Source organism: Leuciscus leuciscus (assembly GCF_965113295.1).
Source record: "Leuciscus leuciscus genome assembly, chromosome: 2".
In the NCBI taxonomy this organism is placed as follows: domain Eukaryota; kingdom Metazoa; phylum Chordata; class Actinopteri; order Cypriniformes; family Leuciscidae; genus Leuciscus; species Leuciscus leuciscus.
Window position 1 is genome coordinate 35973026 of NC_138726.1, and position 25592 is coordinate 35998617.

Sequence of the window (25592 nt, forward strand, 5' to 3'; positions counted from 1 at the left end):
ACATGCATAATTTGGATTAAAACTAAATCGTATATGTAAGTAAAACATAAACTTTTACTTGATTTATGTATACAGAGTGTTTCCCTACATTATTACAGGACGTTTGCAGGTCAAGAAGTTTAATGAACGCAAACATCCGAAGTGTACGCCCTGAAAGCTGTCTCAGAATTCTTTCACGTCTTGCGCTTGAATGGACAAATTTACACAAAATTCACATAGTCGGTTATATCTTTATGAACGTAAACAAAGAAAACGCATGTACAGTAGGGCAGGCTATATTGCATCCGTGCATTCGGTCTTAAAGGGACAGCAGCCCATTAAACCTTACAAAAGACAGTAATCACTCACTGCTGTTGACTGAATTACTTAGGTAACTTTATAAAGATTAATCTATGTTTAATTTATACAGTGATAAATATGCAATATTATTTCACATTTGATTACTTTATTTAAATTATTTACCTGAAAACTACTGTTAGACCTACCTGAAACCCCCCCAAAGCACCTGCGTGAAGTTGGCCCCCCACCCAACGCAAAACGTCGTCAAACTATGCTCAATCGTTTGTGCTCCGTTTGTGCTGGTTTGTGCTGTAAAAATTTTCGTTTGTGCTGTTTCAGTTTTTTAGATATTAAAAAAATATTTTTAGGTCATTCTGAGGTCACTCAGCCCCCCCACATGCTCCAAATTCACCCAAAATAGTCTCGTTCGTTTGTGCTTTGTTTGTGCTTGTTTGTGCCGGTGAAATTTTCGTTTGTGCTGCGTCGGGTTTTAAAATATCAGAAATTGAATTATAGACGATGACGTCACCAGCCCCCGCACATGCTCCAAATTCACCCAAAATAGTCTTGTTCGTTTGTGCTTCGTTTGTGCTGGTTTGTGCTGTAAAAAGTTTTGTTTGTGCTGCTCCGGTTTTTTAGATATTAAAATAATATTATGTGGTCATTCTGAGGTCACTCAGCCCCCCACATGCTCCAAATTCACCCAAAATAGTCTCGTTCGTTTGTGCTTCGTTTGTGCTGGTTTGTGCCGGTAAAATTTTCGTTTGTGCTGCGTTGGGTTTTAAAATATTATACATTCAATTATTGTTGATGACGTCACCAGCCCCCCCACATGCTTCAAATTCACCCAAACTATGCTCAATCGTTTGTGCTTCGTTTGTGCTGGTTTGTGCTGTAAAAAGTTTCGTTTGTGCTGCTTCGGTTTTTTAGATATAAAAATTATATTTTTAGGTCATTCTGAGGTCACTCAGCCCCCCCACATGCTCCAAATTCACCCAAAATAGTCTCATTCGTTTGTGTTTCGTTTGTGCTGGTTTGTGCCGGAAAAATTTTCGTTTGTGCTGCGTTGGGTTTTAAAATATCAGAAATTTAATTATAGACGATGACGTCACCAGCCCCCCCACATGCTCCAAATTCACCCAAAATAGTCTCGTTCGTTTGTGCTTCGTTTGTGCTGGTTTGTGCCGGTACAATTTTCGTTTGTGCTGCATCGGCCTTTAAAATATTAGACACTGAATGAAAAGCGAATTATAGACGGTGACTTCACCAGCCCATTAAATGACGGTGACTTCAACCAGCCTGCATCTTCGTGAACGCACCACAGAGAAATGCACATTTCATACATACGCAGAGAGCAGTCTGTTTTCTTTCGTTTTGAATTGTTCTGTTTAAAAGTAGACATGTCTGTGATGCAAGTAGGCCTAGGCGCTGAGTTTCGGTTCATTTATGAGACCAACTGCAGTTTAGGCGCCGGCGCCTCTATGTCCTGATTATCTATTGTCTGATATAGGCCTATTTACTTCTTATTTTGCCTATTAAATCCTGTCATTTGGTAGATGAAACAATGATTAAAATTAAGATACAATTAATACAAAACGAATTTCACCTTAAAGAAAGGCTTTGTGCTTTCTGTTTGAGGTCTCTGTGAAAGTTTTAAAGCAGTCTTTTAGTGCCGTTTTTAGAGCGGTCAGTCCGTAACGCAGTTCTCCGTCCGTTACATTGTTTTTTCCTCATAAATGCAAACACGAAAAATTTAATTAAATGAATAATTTATGTTCTGCAGAGAGACAACGCTTCTTCATCCGGTAGGCTGGCTAGTACTACTTTTGGTTTGCGCAGTGTAATTCATAGAATTACTAAAAAAAATTTACGCACATGCTATTTCCCTCATAAATATAAAACGCAATGAGTAGACTGATATTTTTCTAATGTCTGGACTCCTTTATTAAGGGAGAAGCCTATGGATATATAACAGACGTTTCAATGTATTAAGTGCATTTTCTGATAATTTATACTTCAAGTTTTGACTTGCAAATGTCACGTCCATAACGCTGGAATTGACCAATTTTAAAGAATTTATCCACAGCTATTTTTGTGGTGTAAGTCTATGTATTTTATAATGTTAACTTCAAATAATAGTGATATGAAGATGTAGTAGCATTGGATCTGGACTCTGGAGTTGGAAGGGGTGTGTCGCGATTCTGCCTTCTCACACCGCAACACAGGTTCGTGGATGGAGCGTCGGGATTTCGGTTTCATATTGCATATTGTTACACAGCCCTAGTCGTTTTAGAAATGTTAAGTTCTACTTCTGTAGTTATTTTGGTGAAAGTAACTGGAGTAGCTAATGCATTACAATTCTGAGACAGCCTTTATTGTAAGGTAAATAATTACCTTTAAATAAAAGTAATAAAGTAATCTGTAGGCCTAATGTATTACAGTTTGGGAGTGCTGCTGATATTGAGAAAAATGATTAGCCTATAAATAGATATTTTCATATAATTAATATTTTAATGTTTTAATATAATTCAAATGTAATTTATTCCTGTAATGTCAAAGCTGAATTTTCTGCATCATTACTCCAGTTTTCAATGTCACATTATTCTTTAGAAATCATAAGATGTTGATTTTGTGCTCAATTATTATTGGTGCTCACTGCTCAGTTAAGAAAGGCTCTTATTTTGTATTGTATTTTGTATTATTTTAATAAATATTGCGTGTTTTATTTGTGTGTTTTTTTATGTTTAATATTTTTTGTGGAAAATTAAATTTTTGATAATTTTTTCACTTTTGATTAATTTAATCCGTTTCGGTCTTACCTTGTTACTTCAACTAGCTACTGTAAAAAAAAAAAAAAAAAATTATATATATATACACGTTTTGCAGCACACACGAAGACAAACGATTGAGCATGTTTGGGGTGAATTTGGAGCAGGTGGGGGGCTGGTGAAGTCACCGTCTATAATTCGCTTTCATTCAGTGTCTAATATTTTAAAGGCCAATGCAGCACAAACGAAAATTGTACCGGCACAAACCAGCACAAACGAAGCACAAACGAACGAGACTATTTTGGGTTAATTTGGAGCATGTGGGGGGGCTGGTGACGTCATTATCTATAATTCAATTTCTGATATTTTAAAACCCAACGCAGCACAAACGAAAATGTTACCGGCACAAACCAGCACAAACGAAGCAAAAACGAATGAGACTATTTTGGGTGAATTTGGAGCATGTGGGGGGGCTGAGTGACCTCAGAATGACCTAAAAATATAATTTTAATATCTAAAAAACCGAAGCAGCACAAACGAAACTTTTTACAGCACAAACCAGCACAAACGAAGCACAAACGAAGCACAAACGATTGAGCATAGTTTGGGTGAATTTGAAGCATGTGGGGGGGCTGGTGACGTCATCAACAATAATTGAATGTATAATATTTTAAAACCCAACGCAGCACAAACGAAAATTTTACCGGCACAAACCAGCACAAACGAAGCACAAACGAACGAGACTATTTTGGGTGAATTTGGAGCATGTGGGGGGCTGAGTGACCTCAGAATGACCACATAATATTATTTTAATATCTAAAAAACCGGAGCAGCACAAACAAAACTTTTTACAGCACAAACCAGCACAAACGAAGCACAAACGAACAAGACTATTTTGGGTGAATTTGGAGCATGTGGGGGGGCTGGTGACGTCATCGTCTATAATTCAATTTCTGATATTTTAAAACCCGACGCAGCACAAACGAAAATTTCACCGGCACAAACAAGCACAAACAAAGCACAAACGAACGAGACTATTTTGGGTGAATTTGGAGCATGTGGGGGGGCTGAGTGACCTCAGAATGACCTAAAAATATTTTTTTTAATATCTACAAAACTGAAACAGCACAAACGAAAAATTTTACAGCACAAACCAGCACAAACGGAGCACAAACGATTGAGCATAGTTTGACGACGTTTTGCGTTGGGTGGGGGGCCAACTTCACGCAGGTCCCCAAAACAGCTGTTTATTTCATTTGTAGCCTTGTATTTATTTGTGCTACTTGTAATTTGATTATTTGTTGTTATTTTATTACAGACTGCTTACCTGTATTTTATAATGTTTTAAATTGACATTAATTAGGCTTGTATTCCTGTAGTATAAAAATTGGTATGGAGAATTGTGATATTTCACTGGTGTCTAAACATTTTAACCGCTGACCCAATCCTCAGCACTGAGCCCTGCTGGAGCAGCTCTAAATATGTGCTGTGCAATTAAATGATAGATAAAATATGACAGAGCAATAGAATGAACAGTAAAAGTAACAGAAGCTCATACAATACATTTTAACTTACTTAAAGGGATGGTTCGGAGTAATTTCAACATAGGGTCCTTTGCACCATGACCTCGAGCAAACCCCCCCCCCCCCCCCAGAAGCTTTTTTTTCCCTTGGTCGAACATTATTAAAGTTAGAGCTTATTTAGAGATATCATTTGAATGGCTTAGTGCAGGCGCTAATTGATCCAAGGTTGTATCTCGTAAATTACCCCACTAATAATGCCCAGAATTATACCAAACTTCTACAGTAGTACAAATAGGTTCTGTATTCATAAAACGAGGCATTGGAAAGTTTGTAAGTACATCAGGAGTTATTTAAATAACACTTGCCTGATGGCTTATGCTACCGCTAACCCGGACGTCAAGGTCACTTCCGTGATTTGGGAAAAGCCTGAAAATTTGCTTTTTACTAAACAAATTAAGCCAACTAATATGATTCATATTCTTTTGGTTCCTCTACCCAATATATAAAAAAATTAATAGGCTACAATGCTGCTTGCTAACTGACACAACTGGCAAAAGAGCAGAAGAAGAGACTATCTATGCACCAACCCAAAACAAGAGTTCAGATGGCATGCACAAGCTTGCTAGTTGCCTATACGCTGAGTTTCAATAAATTTTTGTGACACGCTCCACAAGCTTCACGGAAAAAGAAACCGGAATGACATCCTTTTTGTTTTCTTTATTGTACAAAAGCACATTTTTTTTTTTTTTTATTGTGACTGAACACAAATAAAAATAGACCTGTACAGTTTCGAATGAAAATGAGATGTAAATGCATCGAACTCGTATCGAACCGTGACCCCCAAACCGAGGTACGAACCGAACCATGACATCTGTGCACAGTCACATGTGAAAGTCTGTCACTTTTTGCATCTTTGCTGAATAAAAGTATTAATTTCTTTAAAAACATCATACTGACCCCAAACTTTTGAAAGGTAATGAATTTTTATTTTATTTATTTTTTTATTATTATTTTGTACCATATTATTTTAGATATTCAGTTTTATTTTATTTTATTATATATTTTCTTAAAATTGATTTTGCCTCAAACCAATCCGAACACCCCATTTTAAACCATTAGCTTTGGCACTACCTTTTAAAGATATATAACAACTAACACAATACACATCTCAGTTAACTTACAGCCCATGTGATTCTAATTTTTCTAATTTTACTGCCTGACCCTCTTTGACCTGCATTTTTTTTTCTCAGCTGTGTTTGTTTAAATTAAATTTCATTTCTCTCTGAAATGGTATGGTAAAACGGTAAACAACACAAGTACATAAAAACTAAATGGAAAAGTCATTGTAAAATCACACAGGAAGTGAAACATTTGCTCGGTCAGTCATTTAGCACACCTGTCCACTGCTTCTTCCCCCCTCCAGAGCGTATCATACTTTTATGTGCAGAAGAAAAGAGATGAAATAGTGTTGTAATACCCAAGCGGTGGCAAATCAATAGCATTCTAGACATAACAAGGACATTAACTTATCTTAAAGAACAGATAAAATTAGAGAGCAGTTGTAACAGAAGCGATATCATGAACATCTCTTGATTGAAACATCCTATTAGCTGAGAGCTCAGTATGATACGACAGACCATTCATTTCAGCCATATCTTAATGGCCCATCATTAGTCATATAATCAATAAGCTTCTTGATTAAGAGAACTCAAGAATGCACGTTTCATCTACAGGCATTTTTTGCGGATCGATGACAAGGTTATCTCGCAAATGACGAGGATGCAAAAGGAGGATTATGCCCGCGCACACTCAAACACACAGGGACACACAAATGCTGCAGAGTAAATCATGAAACACTTTGATCAGTAGGCCAGTATAACTGGAGGCAGAGCTTTTAATCGCCAGCGGTAAGTCATTAACTAAATTAGTTTTTAAAGATTTAGGATGCTCTGCAGATTTCATTCTCAGATAGGCCTGAAGTTTCATGGCTTTGAAATATCTGTAGGTTCCCATTGATGGATGAAACGCTGTTGACCGATTCCCCTATAAGTCAGGGCATTTTTCAAAGTTCCAAACAATCTTCATGCCACCTGCTAATGTCTCGGTTCCTGTCCAATCCCCTGAAGGAAGTGCACTGATTTTTCAAATTTCATTAGCTCATTAGTTGAGTAATGTAAGACTGGTGTTCAGATTTATCTAGTGCACTAACTCAATAACCTGTCCAAAGTCCTTGTCCAAGGACATTAGCCATGCAAAAAAAGATCACAAGATCCATTTTTCTATAGCTAAGCAGAAATCAAACATTTAAACATTTATAGGTCATCCTGTTAAAGATAGGCCACCAAAGTCACTCTCCCAGACTTCAATTAACCTTCTGGGCTGTTAGCCTACTGTCTGTAGAAGCTCGGGCTTTCTCTCCCTCCCTCACTTCCTCTTCATCTCTCTCCCTCTCTCAGTCATGAGGTCTTTACATAAGGGAGTACTGGAAAGAGAGGGGGAGACGGCTCGTTTGATTCCAATAAAAGAAAACCGAATGTGCTTTTGAAAGAGTTTGTCATTTTGTAGCCAACCTCTTTCCTTTGTCCTTCAGTGATAATTTTCCCTGACATTCAAATCACATTTTTGATATTTGCTCTGTATGATGGGAGATGAGATGAAAACAGCCCATGAAGTGTACTGGGAGCTGTCTGTACCCTTGTGAGGGCGCTAAGGGAGTTTGGTCTTAATGCATTGAAGAAAAGGTCTGCCCGGTGTTAGAAAGATTTGTGCTGGTGCATTTTTACACATGAGGCTGAGTTTAGCAAGTCATCATCAGTGAAGACATTTAAGGTGTGCATGAGCATATGGGATTCCAGAAGTGCAATGCTTTAAGTGTAGCCTTTGTAAGTCTCAAGAGAGTTCTTCTGTCCACAACTTTACCTCAGCCATTGTATTTGTGCATGCCTAGAGACAAATTACTGAATCACTACTGAGTGTTTTAGAGATGTCAACATGAAAAAGATTGTAATCCTGTAAAGAATTAATATCTAAATTATCTCAAGATATGACGATGCTCCATTGAGTTGGTTCTAAAGGGAACTTTATTTACTGTATGCTATAAATTTTTAAGAACCATTGTAAACATTGATAAAAATAATATGCATATTATAATATACACAGTTTTTATAATTTTCTAGTTAGTAAATTAGGTATATTAAGGTTTGAAACCTGTAGTATACATAGGTAAGCTTCTACACGGTGTAATTTTTTTATTTTTTTTAATAGTTGTGCTTTCTTGTATATTCATACAGTGTATTATTAATTGGGCCGTCAATTTAACACGTTCATTTTCTGTGAAAATAATTATATAAAATAAAAAAAACTCACAATTATATGCCCACTGAACCGGATTTAACATCCCTACCGTTGTAGCTATACTGCTATTAAAGGCAACATGCAACACTTACTGAGGACAGGGGAGGCTGTTCTTGTGTTCAAAAAAGCTGGAGTGCAACAAAAGAAAGGGTCAGGAGATGCATGTTCCAAACTACCTCAGGCATCTTAAAATTGTTTGGCTGTGTAGAAGTTCATCTGTCTGATGAACCTGCACAAAGACAAACGATTACAAAAACAGTGCGGATGGAATATTTTTTTACTTATCGAAGTTATAGAATATTAAAGTTCATTTTGTGAAAACTTAAAAGTAAGTTCAGAGAACATTCATAGTCTGATCTCAGAACAAGAAAGTGTCTGTATGTAGTGTGCATGCCTGTCCGTTTTAATGAGCAGGGAAATACATTTTGAACACAGCTTATGCAGTTGGGAGGGATGAGAACGGCTCAATAAAATACACACCAGAGGTTGAAGCGATGGGGGGAGTAAAAAAAGCTTTTTGACAATGTTAATCCAGGCAGCTGCTCTGAGGCTACCAGGGGGTTTTTATCATCTCTTCAGATGTTGGATCATAGGGAGAAAGAAGCTTTCCAAGGGTAAGCAAAGTCAGGCAAGCCCTTACTGTAACATCAACATACTACAGCTACAGACAGATTCTGCGCATTCTCACAGGGGTCTTGTTAAAGCAGAATGGTACTACAACACATTGAAACTTTTCACATACTATGGCAAGCATTAAGATCAACTGACAGCACATGTTGATTATCACAAATATTTGATTTACAGGGAAGCACTTAAAAAGTTCTTACTAGAACCAGGAATATTGACCAAATTAGCCTTGTTCTGTCAACAATGCATTGGCTCCCTATTAAACATTGCATACATTTTAAAATCTTGCTAATTACTTAAAAAGCACTTAATGGTTTAGCTCCTCAGTACTTGAGCGAGCTCTTAACGCATTGCAGTCCTTCACGTCTATTGCGATCTCGAAATTCTGGCCAGTTGATAATACCTAGAATATCAAAATCAAGTAGATCCTTTTCCTATTTAGCACCCAAACTCTGGAACAGTCTTCCTAGCCTTGTTCGGGAAGCAGACACCCTCTGTCAGTTTAAATCTAGACTAAAAACACATCACTTTAACCTGGCATACATACACATAACACATTATCACATTTCTATAATTTACATCTGTTAAAGGATTGTGAGGCTGCATAAATAAGGTCAACCGGAACTGGGAACACTTCCCATAACACCCAATGTACTTGTTACATTGTAAGAAGAACAGAATCAACGTTAATATTAAGCTGCTTTTCCACCGTTGGGTTAAACGGTTCTAAGAACGGTAAGGAACGGTTCAAGTTATGTTTCCACTTGAGCCCGGTACGGCACAGCACGATTACAAACCGTTCTCGGCTCGGATTTCTCAGCGCGATTGGCTAAGAAATATCTGATCATCATCCATAATGCGGTCGCTATTTACATCTCATATCATCAGTAAACTGTTGTGTTACCAGGGCAACGACTGATACATTTGTATTACATCAGCCTCACAGTGGAAACCATATCTGTACCGGCCGGCCCTGATCGGCACGGAATGGAATGGTTAAGCAAAGAGAATGGTTTGGCCTGACGGTGGAAAAGCGGCTTTAGTCTCTCTGTTTATCCCGAGGTTACTGTAGTCAGCCGTATCCAGTCCATCCAGATCAAATGGTGGACCTGCACCTAGACACGACCACAACGAAGCCCTGAAGGACAGATCCTGTCAACTAGACAATCCCCTGTGAAGGCCTTGTCGTCACGAGGGCCATTGGCACAGATCCCAGCAAAGACCACAAGAACCAGACAATTTCTCTGCACTGTCCCTATGACTAGCTTTGTCTCCAAACTGGCGTAATGAATCCAATCTTCAAGCAAAAGGAACTGGATGAAATATTTGAACGCTACTGATCCACAACCTGATTTCTGACTTATGATGCAGCCATAATCATTTCATTCATACTCATAGCCCTAGCCCTAGCACAGAAAGTCCACAAGTGAGACTCATAGAAGTCATAAAACTTATGATGTTCCAGGAAATCCCTTAGTATAGTATAGTATAGTACTTAAGTTTTACAAAGGCATCTATTATTGCTGTTGCAGAATAAAATGCAGATAATGATGTTTTGACTTACTGAAACATGAAGACAATAAAAATACAATAGATATATGGTTTATCTGTTTCCTTCTAGACATCTTGGGTATTTTCATAAGAATAAAGTATACTGCAATGCTAATCGACATTTATCACTGTACAGAATACTATAATATAATTTCTGCCTCATTCTATGATATGAAACCACGTCAGATCACAAAATGAAGTTTTTTCAAACATTTGACTGATGTTAAGAAGTGAGTTTGGAATAAAAACATGTCATAAATATTTATGTTGGACAATAGGTTTGTAAACGCTTCCCATTATTTGGAAAGATGTTTGGCGCGTGTTGTTTTTGACTCGCAGCGCTTGCAGTGATGGAGCAGCATTTACTGTGAACCGATCGATCCACTCTGATCTCAGTGCAGTGCTTCACGCTGCACACTTATTTAATGAAAACTTTGTGATTTTATAATCCCACTAATCGCGATGTCAGTTTAATTTTAGGTTAGTCAACTAGACAAGCACACAACAAAGTCTCACTTTGTAAAAAAGTAGCTCTGTCTCACACACATGCAAAACTCTACCGCACGCATGGAACTTTTGAAAATGTGATTTCTCAACTCATGACCCATTTAACTTATCGAACTGAGAATATTCCTTTAAAGTAATTATTTCTTAGATTTTCCCGCATCAGAGGATGGAATTGTACCAAATGCAAGTCCTACACGTCAGTTCACATTCCTGAGTTCAGCAGCTGCCTATTGGAGCAGGAAGTCAGTGTATTGATGCATGCCGTTGTCTGAGAAGTGTATATTAAAGGACAGCTCAAGTCACAATAGTCCTCTCTCTTTCTCTCTGTATGGGCATCCCCTCCATCCCATAATAGCCCCTTGCTCTCACTACGACAGAGGTTAATGATTCTACCCCTGGCCTCGGATGAGCGAGTGATATTTTACCTCTTGCAGGAAGAGGGTGATATATGGAGACTGCAGTTGTTTTGGGGGTTTATAAATTAAAGGAATAGCCTGTATTGGCGGGCAGGATGATGAAATAACAGGCACTTTAGGTAATTCCTCTGATAAAGCAGTCTGACCCCCAAGCAGGGTAGAGGATGATAGAATCAAATGTTCTGGTAGAGGTCAGCCGTTGGAGCATCAGTCTAGTCAAGCCATTACAACAGAAAACAAAGACCCAGCACCTGTCAAAAGAACAAGACAGGTGGGGGCAAGAGCAAAAGAGTCTAAGGTATCCTTGTCTTTTCCAAACCAAATGAGATTCTTTTTACCTTTTCGAAGAGCCGAGACAGGGTCGACCTATGGGTTTGTAGGGCTCAGTGTTAGAGCTCAATTCTTTTAACATTAAAAACATTTGTAAAAGCATTGCACATGTGCTGAGTGATTTCAAGAAAACTGCAGTTCAAATAGATTTTATAAAAAAAAAATCTAAATAATTGCATTCAGTGAATGTGAAAATGTGTGTTTTTTAAATGAGAACTGATTAGAGATTGTGATAATATTGAAAAATATTTATCAAAATGTAATGTTTAACTCAATGTGCTACTTTATAATTACTTACTATATCTACTAGCAATTTCTGAGTGAAAAATAGTTTCAAAGTAAATCCTAGACCTTTTTTTGGAATAAAGAAATAAATAACGTAAAGGTGAGTAAATGCTGAAATAGTTTTCATTTTTGGCTAAACTCTATTTTTACAATTGAAGAGAAGAGGCTCAGAACTTTAGTAGACATTTATATCAGCAGATTGTTGTATCAGAACTGTGTCATAAAATATGCTTAAAATGTGATGCAAACGGCACTGTAACATGTATACATAATAAAAAAAAAAAACAGCATTCAATTGGTTGTCTTACTTTTGACTGTAATAGAGCTCAGCAGGAGCTTGTGTGTGTGTGTGTGTGTGTGTGTGTGTTTGATGGCAGGATGTTAAACATTGAAAATGATGATTCTGCATCACTAGTACTAAATAAATGAATAAATATGTGGACGGAAGACAGATGATAAACACCAGTACTTTTGCTAACCCATTAGCAGTTGACAGCTCTGGTGCGGGCGCAGGATTCTGGTGGGTATGAAACCTGTATATCAGCCTTATTACACCCCCCACTTCCTGACCTGCCCTTCTAATTCATCCATTATAGTTTGTCCTGTCAGGGGCTCTTGTTTTATCGCTAACTAACTCAGGCATTACGGTCTTGATTTACGGTGCCGATTGAGTGCTAGCAAATCATGGAATATTTTCATTGATTACCACAAATTGTCTAATCTGCGCTATGTTCGTAGACCTTGATTGGGTGGTGCTTACCGATTGCTTCCCGCTAACTTAAAAATCAATCAAGGGACACAGTGGGCAGAAGGCTGGATGGATCCGGTTCCAAGCCGGTGAATCATCCTCAATCAAATTTGTTGCAAATTTAAATCCATAAGTCATCAAATGAATTCTAATTTGTATGATGCCTACATATGCACTTTCCCAAGAAGCAGCCGAGAGAGCATAATCTATGGCATCTCTGCTGCGTGCTTAAATGCAAGTGCTTAAATACGGCACATTATGATTGTACTGTTTGTTTTATGTAATGTAACCAAAATCTTCAGAAGCAAGACTCTGTAGTTAAGAACACATATATCGTTTTTAAAGGATGGGCTGTTTGATAAGTGATGTTTGAGTGGAGGTCTTTTTTTTTTTTTGCTCTACAAGCTTTAAAACTTTGCCTTGCACTTTTACCCATTGACAGCAGGTGTCATGGACACTAATTATAGATCACAAACAGGTAGAAAGAAGATTCAGACAAACAGCATGCAATCCCATCTCATTTATATCAATGCCTCAGAGAGTGAGACATGTCTGGAGGGGAATCTAAAGAGCGTCAGATGAATCTTCCTGAGAAGTTAGCAGGGTTAGGGCATGTTAGCACCTCTGAGATGCTTCAGCAAGTAAAACATACGCGAGTAGTTGTGTGTGTTTGATATGAGGTGTGGATGACAGGTGGTGAAAGGTGACCAACTCCAGGAGGCAGCTCACCTAGCCACATATTACCATCACTGTCATGCTCCCAAACATTGTATCTGTTTACTGAGCCTACTGAGCCTTGGGCTTTATGAAGACATATCCAGTGACAGTAAATCAGAGCCTTTTATTGATAGCAGAACTGAGAGACGGACTGTGGGATCTTCAGATCATGGATCACTTCTCAGCCTTCACAATTGCATCATCTAAAAGCTTAGTAATGACAGTCACCAACAACATCAAGCAGTCGGAATCATTCTGAATTTCAAAGAGAGAGACGACAGACAGGCATGTCACATCCCAGAGTGCGATTGACTGCGAGAAAGACAGAAATAGAAAGCAGTAATTGCACAGTAATTTCACCCTCTCCACTCAGTAGATTGTGGGATCGTTTTAAATAGGTGAGTCTGAGATGGAAATATTTTAACTTGCTCATTAAAAAGTAAGAATTCATATAACTTTGCCCATTTAGAGGTTTATAGATTCCAGGTTGAAAATGACCTTGAAAGAAGAGTGGACAAAGACATGATAAAAAAAGCCTCTTAGGGAAAAGTGTCTACATCAGTGAAACATCAACAGGAAATTAACCTAGTTTGATAGTAGGGGAAGAACAGTTTTTTATGCTTTTAAGAAACCAGTGGGGTCCAGAAAAGCATTTTAAAGTAAAAAGATCACTTTATTCAAAATACTGATTTACAGTGATTCTAGTACCAGTGTTTGTCATGAATTTATATTTACTCTACACATATTCCATTTTTAAGTATTACAGCAGCTATGACATTCCTTCTAAATATATCTCAGGACAAGGAATTATCCATCATTATGTGGGAAAATTGGAGCCGTATTCCATAATCTGTGTTTCCAAACACCCACACAGCTGCAGCTTTGCACTGATTAAAAGTGTATTCATGATTTGCTCTTCCTATTTTGTCTGGTGGCATTAGAGTGCTGTTTGTATTGTGTCTATTAGTGTATGTTGTTTGTGTATGACAAGTACATCCCTAGTGAGGGCTGTGCTGTGCGTTTGTGTTGTGCCTCCACATTTATCACTTTCCTGTTGTGACTTACTTTTGAAAACAGCATTCCTGTTGCTCAAACAGGCTACTGTGAAAATGAGACTACGAGATTGTGTTTCCTTAAATGCAGCGTAACCTGCTTTAGGTCACAAAATGTAGCTCTTGCATAATACTTGTGAATCCAACAGACAAAAGTAAAAAGAATGACTAATAGCACTGATTTATGAAATATGGTCAACAGCGATGCTCTGTGTACATCAAAATAATAATAATAAAATATCTAGTGCTGGTCAGTCAAGGACAAACAATGACATTATTGCAAAAATAAGTCACTTATTGTAAACAATACACTAAATATCTCATCATTATTGTACTATTTCTCTATACGGGTATTTTAGATAAGGCGTATGGTGAGTCATTGGGGTCCTCATATACATTCTATGATTTTCCTCATGCAGTTTATATGTGCATTTGTGTTCTGATCCTCTGAATCCTTGTGAAGTAAATGTATGTGCTGTGAGAGGACGGGCTAATGTTCATCCCATCTTCCCCATCAGCTGCCTGGCTCATCAATAGATCCATCCACCCAATCAATGGCCTGCAGAATCACTCAAAGTGATCAGCCCAAGGCCTGCTCTATCCGCGCACACAATCAGTATGGACATTCATCTTTTTAGTACACACACATAGGCCATTCGCAGCGTTAAGCAAGCACACACACACACACACATTTACACTCTCTCCCTCCCGCTGCTGCCAAAACATTAGCTAAAACTGTACAACATTGCCATTATGTGCGGATGCTTCAACCCAAGCACGGATCCCATTTTGCAAACGCAAATGAGTGTTTAAGGGTCTATTAAACCCACACACTGCCGAGCGATATGGTGCGTACACAGGTGTGTTCGCTAGATCATCCTATTAAAGGCATCCTCTGTGTTTAGCGAAACATGTCCAATTCCCATTTTGTAATTTTTCCCATTCTCTAGTGTCTGCCAAATGCTTGTCCTTTTTGGGCTGAGGTGGAGCCCTGGTCATGACATCTGCTCCGCTGTCAAGTATCAAACATTAAACCCATCCCCCTCCGAGCGAAAGCCTAGCATCCCCTCTGAATGCTCGCCTGTGCTGGGGAGTGATGGCTTCACCTTTTCTCCCCCAGGGTCATTATGTTAGTGGTGATAGAGTCCCTAGCTAGAGACTGCAGAAGAGTTAGTGAGGAAAGAAGAAAGACCAAATCTGAGTGATGGCCAGAGAGAAACAGAAATGGGAAGAGCGGAGAAGAAGTTTCTTTCTCCCTCTCTCTTGACTGGACAATACACCTGTTCAATGGTGAGGGGGCAAGAGTAAAAGAGTGGGACCGCCTGAGACAAATGAAAGGTGCAGTTGCTCAGTACACAGCGGAGATTGCTTATCGATCCAGATGGCAGTATTCAGGCGCGCTCGCGAGAGCCTGAGAATTTTCTGAGGGAGTTAATAACCAGGCAGCTCAGCTGTCCTGTCCAATTCAGCAAACGCTGACGCCTAATCACACCAGGATCCCTTTTTCTGCCCTCCCTTCTTCTCGCCCCTGGGCCGCGTACCTTCCATCCGTCCTTTTCAGCTTTACGCCGCTTTCTCTCGCTCACTTTCTATCTCTCTATCTCCCTCCTTCCCCTCCCCTCCTCTTCCACTCGGATAGTTCGCTGAGAGTGATTGGACTGACAGCCTATAGAAGAAGGCTAATCAAATTGTTTATTATCAGTCTGAATCAATATGTATGGATTCTTAAAGGATCACAGACAGGCCTGAGCGTGAGAGGAGATCGGTGCAGCTGTGGGTTCGGGCCAGGCCCCTCTGACCAGAGCTCTTCTGTTTAAGCAACTTCACTCTTACTTAAGTCGTGACGACCCAGAGGGGTCAGCTGCTGTTGAGGGGGGAGAGTTAGACAGATTGGATATTCCCCCCAACGCAACGCACAAACACATGTGCACCCTCCAGCTCTGAAAGTGTCAGCCCCAGCTGCATGATAAACAACCTGTCAATCAAATTACCAGGGAAAACAACGGAGCCTGAATGCGGAGCTCAGTCTCAGCTGGATGTTCGGGTCACGCGGACGTTGTCCGATGCCGTCTCGCTCAAAACGGGGGACATTTTTGGTGGAGTCAGAGCGCTTAATCCACTTTTGGCCTGTAGATTGTGTGTCTATAGCATTAAGGTCAGACACGGCCATGAGTTCCAGTGATTGTGGCGTGTAATTAGACAATGCCGAGGCACACTGAGAGTGAGACATGTGCGGCAGACAGCGGCTTATTGTGCTCTTGGTGATCTCATCTCTCACACTGTAACGTTTACGGAGCCGAATGCGGTTTATAAAAAGACATCAGTGCCATTCATGCAAATATACTACCACCTTTGCTGATTGCCATAGCATAAAACACATTATTGTGTGATATTTGGTACAGATTAGATTCACACATCTGATGGACAAACCTCTTTACAAGATGTGATTGGACCCTATAAAGAATGCTGCAGAGGCAACTCTGATCAGAGATATTGATCTGCTCAAATCACACAGCAGGGAGTCAAAAAAGTGAAACGTTTCTCTGTTACCGATAATTGGTATAATAAGCATGAAGAAGCGAGAGAGACAGAATAAGAGAGAGGGAGAAAGGCTCATCTGTGGCATGTCTGTTGACTCAGGGTGGGAATCAATAGGTCCAACAGTGACAGCCTCAGAAGAAATCAAAGATTACCATTAACACATTTACATTTACAAAATGGTGAAAGAACAGCACAATAAAATGGTTACACTTTTATAAACACATTTTGTTTCTTAAGTATTATATATATATATGGCCCAAAAAAACTTTTTTCTCTTTTCTCCCAATTTGAACCCTGCATTTTGGTCTACCACAAGTTTAAGTTATCACATAAAAAAATTGGCTAAATTAAATGATATTTAGGGGTTGCACAAGACAAAAGAAAAATCACCTATATCACTTGATTAGCGGTATATAAATATATTTGCTGAAATGTCAATCTTTATGTTGTTTATTCCTTAAACTTAACATGGAGCTACATAAAGGACATATAAGCATAAACTGCAACTTATTTGGTACATATTATAGAGAACTTACCATTTTAATAGTGAATATTATTACACAACAACCTTATACTAATGTATTTCTACAAGTCTGTTCAATTTGCTAATTCAGATGGAGAATATAGCTAATCGATATAGACTTTATCATTGTGCAGAATACTATAAAATAATATATTTTCTGTCTGATTTTTTTATCTGAAGCCAAATTAGATCACAGAAGATTATTTAAAACACTCGACTTGCGTTATAAAGTAAGTTTGGAGCACAAACATGGTTTTAATCTCATATATTGTCGTGTATTGATGATGTGCTAAGCTAACATGCTAGCGGTCAGCATTTGGTACACTATTCTGCCTTTTTCTGCCTTGTCACAGCTGTTGTTTAAATCATTCAATGGCAATAGTGTCTCAAGAGAATATTACTTATTAATGAAATATATGGGATTATTTGTAGAAAAGAAGTACATTTTTCATGAATATATACCAGATTACAGAGACAAGCAATGTAATAATCTGACACGGCTTTGCCATTTAACATTGTTTAAGTGAAAATTCTCAAAACTTCAAGGGGCTTGTGCAACCTCTAAATCATCTTCAATTTAGCTGAAATTTTAACCCTATTCCTTTTGTCTTTATGGTCCATGTTTGCAAGGTTCAAATCATAGAATTTATCACTTTATTTGTTTTGCTTATTTTTATGGGCCACCCTAATATATATATATATATATATATATATACAGTGGGGAGAAAAAGTATTTGATACACTGCCGATTTTGCAGCTTTTCCTACTTACAAAGCATGTAGAGGTCTGTAATTTTTATCATAGGTACACTTCAACTGTGAGAGACGGAATCTAAAACAAAAATCCAGAAAATCACATTGTATGATTTTTAAATAATTAATTTGCATTTTATTGCATGACATAAGTATTTGATCACCTACCAACCAGTACGAATTCCGGCTCTCACAGACATGTTAGTTTTTCTTTAAGAAGCCCTCCTGTTCTCCACTCATTACCTGTAATAACTGCACCTGTTTGAACTCGTTACTTGTATAAAAGACACCTGTCCACACACTCAATCAAACAGACTCCAACCTCTCCACAATGGCCAAGACCAGAGAGCTGTGTAAGGACATTACGGATACAATTGTCGACCTGCACAAGGCTGGGATGGGCTACAGGACAATAGGCAAGCAGCTTGGTGAGAAGGCAACAACCGTTGGCGCAATTATTAGAAAATGGAAGAAGTTCAAGATGACGGTCAATCTCCCTCGGTCTGGGGCACCATGCAAGATCTCACCTCTTGGGGCATCAATGATAATGAGGAAGGTGAGGGATAAGCCCAGAACTACACAGCAGGACCTGGTCAATGACCTGAAGAGAGCTGGGACCACAGTCTCAAAGAAAACCATTAGTAACACACTACGCCGTCATGGATTAAAATCCTGCAGCGCACGCAAGGTCCCCCTGCTCAAGCCAGCGCATGTCCAGGCCCGTCTGAAGTTTGCCAATGACCATGGGAGGAATGGGAGAAGGTCATGTGGTCTGATGACACAAAAATAGAGCTTTTTGGTCTAAACTCCACTCGCCGTGTTTGGAAGAAGAAGAAGGATGAGTTCAAGAACACCATCCCAACTGTGAAGCATGGAGGTGGAAACATCATTCTTGGGGATGCTTTTCTGCAAAGGGGACAGGACGACTACACCGTATTGAGGGGAGGATGGATGGGGCCATGTATCGCGAGATCTTGGCCAACAACCTCCTTCCCTGAGTAAGAGCACTGAAAATGGGTTCGGACCTGGGTCTTCCAGCATGACAACGACCCAAAACACACAGCCAGGGCAACTAAGGAGTGGCTCCGTAAGAAGCATCTCAAGGTCCTAGAGTGGCCTAGCCAGTCTCCAGACCTGAACCCAATAGAAAATCTTTGGAGGGAGCTGAAAGTCTGTATTGCCCAGCGACAGCCCCGAAACCTGAAGGATCTGGAGAAGGTCTGTATGGAGGAGTGGGCCAAAATTCCTGCTGCAGTGTGTGCAAACCTGGTCAAGAACTACAGGAAACGTATGATCTCTGTAATTGCAAACAAAAATTGCTATACCAAATATTAAGTTCTGCTTTTCTGATGTATCAAATACTTATGTCATGCAATAAAATGCTAATTAATTACATAAAAATCATACAGTGTGATTTTCTGGATTTTTGTTTTAGATTCCGTCACTCACAGTTGAAGAGTACCTATGATAAAAATTACAGACTTCTACATGCTTTGTAAGTGGGAAAACCTGCAATATCGGCAGTGTATCAAATACTTGTTCTCCCCACTGTATCAGTTTAACCACATATATAGTTTAATGCTCAAAGTTATCTCTCAAACATATGTATAAATTACTTTTTAAAGGTCAACCACTAAGACTAAAGTTAAGGTCTGTTTTTTTATGCTTCATTTATTTTAGGCTACAGTATATGTTGTTAGATAGTAGGGATGAAATCTGACATTATAAAATGAGAGTATGCTCTGTGGCCCTGTAGCAGAACCAACACAGCCAACTTTTAACAGAGATGCTAATTACAGCTGTTTTATTCCATTTGGCCCTCTTGATCTCTGATTGGAAGCGGACATCAGAAACCACCCATAAGTGGCACAGTTGGCCTACATCTGATACAAATGTTGGCACAACCTTGACACAACATTGGCAAACTACCCATGCCTTTAACAATTCAGTTAAAGGGTGAATGCCAGGACAGTTGTGCACCCCTGCCAGCTCTCTCTCCTCTATCCCCACACTTACTTTAAAATGTACGTGAACACCACAGTGTTGCTTTCACCTTTTCTGAAATTTCTGATATGTTCTCTAACATAATTTGCAGTGAGATTTTGTGTGTCATACTAGTTTATCAAGCATGGATACATGCTTAAAACTACACAAAATGACAGAATGAAACAACTTACAGTAAAGCATATATAGATAAATCTTTTGACAAAAATGTACAATGATGCACATTAACACACTGTAAAACATGTTATTAATATAGGATCTCCTTAAAATGGGACCTTCTCTTCTTTTTATATCAGACATTTTATTTCATTTTAATAGTTTATTAAATGTAAATGAACCTTGATACAGTTTTATTATTGTACAATGTGATTTTGTATTATTTTGTTATTGTTACAACTACAGTAACTATGGTATTTTGGCAGAAACTATAGGAAGCAGCAGTGATGACCCAGCAAAGAGTGATGAGAGAAAGGGGCGGTTAATATGATCCCAGTCTCGCACCAGGAAACATGTTCCCGGACATCAAAGCAGAGCTTTGCTTGAGGGCTGCCTGAAACCAGCTCTCCTCCAAACAACCAGAACACTGCTACACAGACCTGCTATTACTTAATATTATGATTAAAACAGCATGTTGTGTTTCAGCTATGCAACTAATTATGCGTTTAAGAGTGACATGTCTGTATTTGTATGCAGACATGAGTGTTATATGGAAGTATGTTGATGTCTGTGAAAATGCATAATGAGCGTGTGTTCAGGAGAGAGTTCCAATAACCCATTCCTACATTAGGCTTAATTAATACACACTACTGGTTTGATAACTGAGACTCTGAAAGTAGATCTCTTTAAGAGATACTTAATCCTACCACAGTCCAATCCTCTCTCACTCTTTCCCTATCTGTCTCACTCTCTCTCTCCCCTTTCCAGTAGAGGAAGTCTCCAGTGGACTCATTAGTACACTGTTCAACAACGAAAATATCCCCAGAGTCTAGAACTACTTCCAAGGTAAATGTATGCACTCATATTTACATTAATTTCACACAAATAAACACACACACACACACACACACACACACGATTTCGGATATTGCCATCTTTGTGCGGACATTTTGTCACCGTAATGTAGGGTTTACCAGGCCACACACACGTTTTGCCATGTCTTCTTGACACATCCATTGCACTCCTTCATCCACGTTTTATCTTCTTCTTTGAATCCTGAAGCTGCCGTGCAAGCTAGCCTTTGTCTCATGCTCTTTTCTTTTTTTCCTGATAATTTTTTTGCAACAAATAATAATGGGGAAATAAAATAATAAATTGGAACATAAAATAATAGATTAAAAAGAATAGAACACAGAACATCAATATAATGTAACAAAATGAAAAGATATCCAGTCAAATTGAATATAAATAGAATGGAACAGAATAAAACTCAAAGTGATTAGAATTTGTTTTGTGGGATGAATATATAACAGTTCTCTAATTCAGTTAAATTACAGTAAAATTGAAGGAATAATCAGAACACATAATATGTAATCTTGCTAATTGAACTGAACGCTTGTTTAAACAAAACACAGAGCTCTATGAGTCTTTATCACATCACAATATTTTTCACACTTTGATGAATTAAAGAATAAAAGGGTGGGGTAGTGTGAAGGGATGTGACAGTTATAATTCATCTCAATGCTTCCTGTGATGTTTTAGTCTGATAAATAATAACCTCCCACTACCCATTTTCTCAAACACACACAAACACACACTCCCATTTCCTATGGACATACATATTATTTTCATTTAACCTGCCATTTATCTTCAAGTCTGAGTGCTAGGCATAGGTGTGTGTGTATGCACAGGAACCCGGCAGTGAATCAAATCAATTGATGGAGAAGTGAGCCGGCAGCCTCTGGGTGCTTACTGAGCATGAAATATTATGGAGATTGTTGTTTAAAGTGATCTCTTCATCATCATCAGCTCTGTGTGTGTGTGTGTGTGTGTGTGTGTGTGTGTGTGTGTGTGTGTGTGTGTGTGTGTGTGTGTGTGTGTGTGTGTGTGTGTGTGTGTGTGTGTGTGTGTGTGTGTGCGAGAGAGAGAGAGAGAGAGAGAGAGAGATGGAGCGATTCCCTGTGCGGAACACAGCTGTCATAACTCAATCAGCCGGATAATGTAGCACAAGTCCGCCACGTGTGCCGGATGCTCTCTCACACTCACACTCTCTTTCTTCCTTAAACACTGTGTTGCCCCCTCCAGCAGTCATAACCCGTGACGGCCACGCTTGTCACAGCTCATATCTTACACTGCCCGTCATACTCACTGATGGCCCCCTGTCACACACTCACACGAACAGAGCTTCATCCATGAAAACACACTGGATCTCAAAGGGGCTATCACACACACATACACACACTGATCTTACACACAGCGCGTGTGTTTTCTCATGCTGGATTATGCTAGTTACATCAATGTAGTGGGCCGTGTCAAACATGACAGAGGGCCTGAAGCTCTCCCACAGTGACTGTTGAGCACAACTCATCATATTTAAACAGCAGCCTTACATGTACAATATCTCCCAGGTGAAAAACTGCTGTAGGGGTCAATGGCAAAAAAGAGTGTCCACAATAAAGAAAATGAAAAAAAAAATAAAAAAAATCTAGTTCTAAGAAATGTATTCTTCACAAAAAAAAGAAGCATTTATACCATTTTCAAAAACATTTCACAATCATTATTTTAATATCATTATTTATAAGTTTAAAATATATATTTAAAGGTAAGTATTTAGGACAAACATCATGAATAATTAAATTTAATTGACATTTCATTTTTACACATGACATGACAAACCTGAATTAACCTTGCCTTGTCATAAAAAGGATATTATTGACCTCGACATAATCACGAGGATCTACAGGGTCCTCTCTACGATATGATTCCATGTTTTATGTTTTTTGTTTTGTTTTTCTGCAGGCAGGTTATTGGATCACATAAGTTTGTTTTGGAGGTTTTTTTTATTTATTTTATTTTTTATATTAATAAGAAATTATAATTAAAGATTGTGCCAACCTACTTTAGGTGTTCATTCCAAGATTGTTTTTCATGAGCAATGAAAAAATATCAAAATAAATTTTAATAAAAAAAATATTTTTGAATATTTAATAGACAAGACAAAATAATGGGTATCATGTATCTGACCCAGAGTAAAAGCAATGCATTTAAAATCTGCTTTCATAATAATTACATATTGAATGGTTTAGTCAGATTATAGATTGGCCAACTTAAAATCAAACTGATCTACTTTATCCCAGCATGGCTGTTATTTTATCTCAGCTGAACACTCAGAGGTCACGTCCCCTCTGCAACTACTGTTCTGACCCATGGCCTGTGTGTTGTGTCCTGCTTAATGGTCCATTCCACAGCTCGGTCCAAAAGAGAGGGCTGCATAATTAAGAGTCACTAGATCGCCCATCCGCTGTTCTACCCGTGTCCGTTACCGTGCTGACTGATATTACATCACTCTGGACGTGTCCTGGATACGGTAGCGGAGAGAGTCTGTTGCTGTGTGAAGATAGCAAGAGGCATCAAACCATGATGGCAGAATCATGACCTAGTGCTAGGAGAAGTCAAGGTCTTCTCTTAACTGAAGATATATTTCCAGCTAAACAAACTTGATACAACAAAATAAAGAAAATTGGGCTTTGATATGAGAAGCAAAGGAACGTACTCGGTTACTAACGTAACCTCGGTTCTCTCTAGAAGAGGGACCGAGTACTGCGTAAGATATCTTACGCTAGGGGAAAATCCTTTTTCCGCGAGATATTGAAGCCAAAAATTATCCTTAATTTTGTAATAATGCAAAACGCGTTGCAGCAGCAATGCAGACATAGGCGAGACAGCTCGCGCGCCTATTGGCTGCTCTGCGGCAACTGCAGCAGCCTATCGAGCGAGGCCTGGCGTGACGTCAGACCCAATCAGGGCACTTCGCGCCCGCTGCGTCACGTCCCGCCGAAATGGGCGTGGTCTAGGCCTATAAATATCGCTCGCAGGCAGCTATTATCTGGTTTTTCATCATCGAAGCAACCAGAGCGTGTGCATGCACGGCAAGATACGCAGTACTCGGTCCCTCTTCTAGAGAGAACCGAGGTTACGTTAGTAACCGAGTACGTTCTCTTACGAGAGGTCTCTCGTACTGCGTAAGATATCTTACGCTAGGGGACCCAGTGTAAAACGCCGTGCGTGCTGAGATCTGACACCAAAGACCCAAGGGCGAAAGCCCGGGGTACATATAGTGCACAATCACTCAGTGAACTCACAGAGAGTCCGGGAAGAAGGAGGGGTGCAGCCTCACTTTCCACATAAAGTAGCGTCGAAGGGACGCAAATTTCATCATACAGACAGGGCGGGGTACGGCCTGAACTGATGGAAAAAAATGTGGGTCTTACACAGTTTGCCCAGCTTTAAGCTGTCGAAAATTGAGCTGTGCTCAGTAAACGCAGCATTCTGAGCTGAACGCATCAGGTCAGATAATACTGGTAGTCTAGACCGACAGCAGCCTGGCCTGCAGGGCGGGAACCTCTAGGTTATAGAACCTTACAAATGTAGACGGGGAGGCCCAGCCTGCCGCCATACAAATATCTTGCAAGGCAGTCCCACTCGACCAAGCCCACGAAGAGGCCATGCCTCTTGTGGAATGCGCTCTGACACCCAAAGGGCACTGCATGCCCTTGGAGGCGTATGCCAGCGCTATAGCATCAACTATCCATCTGGATAGGCTCTGTTTCGACGCGGCTAGTCCCTTAGAACGTCCGCTAAACGAAACAAAGAGCTGTTCCGTCTGTCTGAAAACAGACGAGCGAGACACATAAGCTCGTAATGCCCTGACTGGGCAAAAGAGGCTCGCGTCTCTTTCCTCATCAGGGACCGGTAGGGCTGACAGAGAGATAATCTGCGCCCTAAACGGTGTGTTGAGGGATTTTGGAACATAACCGTGCTTAGGTTTGAGTATAACTTTTGAGTCATTGGGCCCAAACTCCATGCACGCCGCGCTCACAGAGAGCGCGTGCAGATCCCCTATGCGCTTCACCGAAGCGAGAGCCAGCAAAAACACCGTTTTGAAAGACAGGTGTTTCAAATCGATTGACTGTAAAGGCTCAAATGGCGCACCTTTCATGGCTTCCAGAACCGTAGAAAGGTCCCATACGGGGACTGAGGGAGGTCTGGGAGGATTCAGTCTCCTAGCTCCTTTAAGGAAGCGGATGACTAAATCGTTCCTTCCTATTGACTGACCAAGCGTTGTTTCTGAGAACGCTGCTATAGCCGCCACATAAACTTTGAGCGTGGAGGGGGCCCTGCCCCCATCCAACAGCTCTTGTAGGAAGGAAAGCACCTCCGTCACATCACAATTTGTGGGTGACACACCACGGGCTGTGCACCAGCCCGAAAACACTGACCATTTCGAAGAATAGAGTCGTCTTGTAGACGGAGCTCTAGCCTGCGTGATCGTGTTTAATACTCCTTTAGGGAGTCCAACATGTACCCGTTGATGGCCCAGACATGAAGGGACCATAGATCCGGGTGAGGATGCCAGATCGAGCCGCGGGCCTGTGAGAGGAGATCTCTCCTCACTGGTA

At 39.7% G+C, this 25592-nt stretch overlaps 1 long non-coding RNA gene across 1 annotated transcript in view; it reads left to right on the forward strand.

Annotated features, from left to right (window-relative positions):
• LOC309492276 overlaps nucleotides 1–25592 on the forward strand; it is a 61100-nt gene that overhangs the window by 24270 nt on the left and 11238 nt on the right. Inside the window, exon 4 of the long non-coding RNA XR_014203493.1 lies at nucleotides 20902–20979. This is a non-coding gene — a long non-coding RNA (uncharacterized lncRNA). The remainder of the gene's footprint in view (nucleotides 1–20901; nucleotides 20980–25592) is intronic.